Source organism: Ricinus communis, chromosome 3 (genome assembly GCF_019578655.1).
Source record: "Ricinus communis isolate WT05 ecotype wild-type chromosome 3, ASM1957865v1, whole genome shotgun sequence".
Lineage (NCBI taxonomy): Eukaryota > Viridiplantae > Streptophyta > Magnoliopsida > Malpighiales > Euphorbiaceae > Ricinus > Ricinus communis.
The window spans coordinates 8449282-8452449 of record NC_063258.1 but is presented as its reverse complement, the minus strand read 5'-3'; the positions used below and the strand labels follow the sequence as shown (position 1 = coordinate 8452449).

The following is a 3168-nucleotide window of genomic DNA, read 5'->3' as shown; positions in this document are numbered from 1 at the left end:
CATAGGTAAAGAGCTAGCTAACTACTTACCTGATTTCAGGGTGACAGCCTTGACATGCTCCCTTGGGTTTGATCTATGGTGCTGGGGAGTGTCCCTGGCTGTCTCTCAGCCAGCATCTTAGAAATCTGGCCTATCTGATTTGCCAAATTCTGTATGGAGGTCTGTTGATTTCTAAGAGTTGTGTCCATCTACTAAAACCTGTTCTTTAAAGTGGACACAAACTTCATCATCAACTCCTCTAAATTGAGCTTCTTCTCCTAGTTTTGAGGTAGTTAAGGGAGAATAGTCTGATGTTAGGGTTGCTGCTGGTGCAACCACTGAAATCCTGGTGGACCCTGGGTATTGTTATTTCGCCATTCGAAGTTGGGATGGTTTCTCCATCCTGGATTGTATGTGTTGTTGTAAGGGTTATTTTGCTGCCTGGGTGCATTTCCCATATAATCAACCATGGTCAGCAGAAGAAGAAGATGAAGAAGAAGCAAATATACCTCCCGCATTACAGTTTTCAGAGTGTGCCACCATAAACTTCATGATCAATTTGTCTTTGCTGGGTGGAATCTGGAGCTGATCGATCTTCTTGGCTTGAAGCTCCACCTGAGCTGCCAAGGCTGATGTAGAATCTACCTGGTTCACTACTCCTTGCCATCCTGGCCTGCTCCTAGAAGACTGCAATTGATATGTATTCATGGCCATCTCCTCAATTAAATTCTAGGCCTGCTTTGGCGTCTTACTATTGATGGCCCCACTTGTAGCTGCATCTACCATCTACCTTGTGGCTGAGTTCAAGCCACTGTAAAAAGTCTGCACCTGCATCCATAATGGCAAACCGTGGTGTGGGCAACATCTCAGTAAGTCCTTGTACCTCTCCCATTCATCATACATACTCTCATCATCAAACTACACAAAAGATGAAATATCATTACGCATCTTTGCAGTTTTAGAAGGAGGAAAGTACTTATAAAGAAATTTCTTAGCCAAAGAACTCCAGATGGTGATAGTGTTAGCTGGTATGGACTGTAGCCATCTCTTTGCTCTATCCTTCAAGGAAAATAGGAACAGCCTAGGCTGAATGGCATCATCGGTAGTCCCATTTATCTTGAAGGTATCACAAATCTCTAAGAAATTCATGATGTGGGCATTATGAGCTTCACTAGGCAAGCCCCCAAACTATACACTCTACTGCACCATCTGAATGACATTTGATTTAATTTTGAAATTGTTTGTTTCAACAGGTGACCTCAATATACTAGTGTGTGTCCCCTCCAAGGAAGGTCTAGCAAACTCGTACATCATCCTATTTGCTTCAACGAAGTTGTTGTTGCCATCTCCCATGTCTACTAGTGTATGGACAGGAATCTCAATCTGCTCCTCCTCGTTCATGTCTAATCGCTTCCTCAACTGCCTAAGGGATCGCTCTGGTTCGAGCAGAGGGTCTACTGGTGCAGGATTAGAACTCCTAGTCATAAACTACCTAAAATGAACAAGGCAGCAACAAACCAAACAAATAAAAAAATGAATAAATGAACAAAAAATAAATGACAAAAATAGAAAGAAATATGGCTAAAGTAATAAATAGCAAATTTCACTCTAGTTTTCAAACAAAGATTCCCCGACAATGGGGCTAAAAACTTGATGCGCATATGCTTATGCAACTAAAACTAAGGCAGCGAACCTATTGATGCAGCCTAGCACAATGGAAGTATTAAAAATATCGTATCCCTCAGGAAAATGAAATCCTAGAGTTACTACTTCATTCCTTGTTATCTAGCCTAAAATTAATAACGGAGGTTTCTAGATGTACTAAAGAACTAAATTCTAAGTGTATTGCGAGAATGAATGAGCAAAAGGAATAATCAAGATAAGAAAGCAAACCTAAATAGGACCTAGACTAGTTGGGTATCAAACAAAAGATAATAAATTATTGAGTCTGATTATGCTACCCGTGGATGAATTCTAAACTGAATTCGATTTCCCTCTTGAGACAACCGAATTCCTAAACCTAAGAACCTAAAGTTGGAATCTCTTCCTAACAATTGATTATTAAGTAAGCCTTAAGTTTTAATCCACCTCTATTAATCCGGCAAATTAATTAAACTTAACTCTAAGTGAAAATTAATTCTTGCAATTAATTTTTCGAACTCAATTACAACTTCTCAATTGCTAAAAGAATTTTATGAATAGTAATCAATACAATCAATGTAACAAAAACTAGATTTATATTATTAATTGGAAAAAGAATACAAGAAAGGAAACTCAAACAATCTTAACAATGCAGTACAAAGCCAACATAGTAAGGAACCCTAATGGGTTCAACCAATCTAGCTACACATGTTCAGGTCTAAAGCAAATAGGAATTCAATTACAATGAAAAGAACAGAGAGATCAAAACATATACACCCTTTTCCTAGAATTGGATGAACAGCTCAAAGGCTTGATCTACACTACAGTTGATCTCTAGAATTGCTTCTTAATTCGCTTCAAAACTCCTCCTCAATCTTTAATCCAAAATTGAGATCATGAATCTGACATTCTACGGTGGAATTAGTTTTCTGGAAGCCCCTGAAATGCCTGACAACACGTCTAGCAAAATTTCAACGGAAGATTAAAAATCAAAATCGCCGATCCGGAACTCTTTTTTCTCTTTTTGGCTCGTTTCTTTTATTCATTATGTAAATACGGGCGTGTTCCAGCCCGTGTCCCCCAACATAGGTCGTGTTGGACTCCAATTGACAAAATGAACTGAATCGAGCATGGCCGTGTTCTTGCCCGTGTTAGCAAACATGGGCCGTGTTCTGGCCCTATTAACCAACACGAGCCGTGCTCTAGGGCGTGGTGCCCTAAAAAAACATGCTCTACACGGCCTGGAGTTTCTACAAGGGCTCTAACACGGGCTGTGTTGACTTCCCAAAAGTCAACCCAAGGTCAAATAGCTTCTAATTCTGTCCGTTTTCGCCCGAAATTGATCTAAAATTTCTAAAGCATTGATGATGGACCTATAAAATCTCCTGAAACATGGAAGAACACAAAACACGGGTGATCCTGGAATAAAGACACAATAAATGCTAAGAAAATTTGCAATAATATGTCAATAAATGTGTAAGAGTATGCATATCAACTTGCCATCCACAAACGGATGAACAAACCGAAGTTATTAATAGAACTATGGTT

General features: G+C 39.3%; 1 non-coding gene across 1 annotated transcript; it reads left to right on the top strand.

Annotated features, from left to right (window-relative positions):
- The first annotated feature begins 823 nt into the window (after window positions 1-823).
- On the top strand, window positions 824-929 carry LOC112535849. The gene has a single exon (XR_003079937.2). It is a non-coding gene; the product is annotated as a small nucleolar RNA R71 (small nucleolar RNA).
- Window positions 930-3168: the final 2239 nt, after the last annotated feature.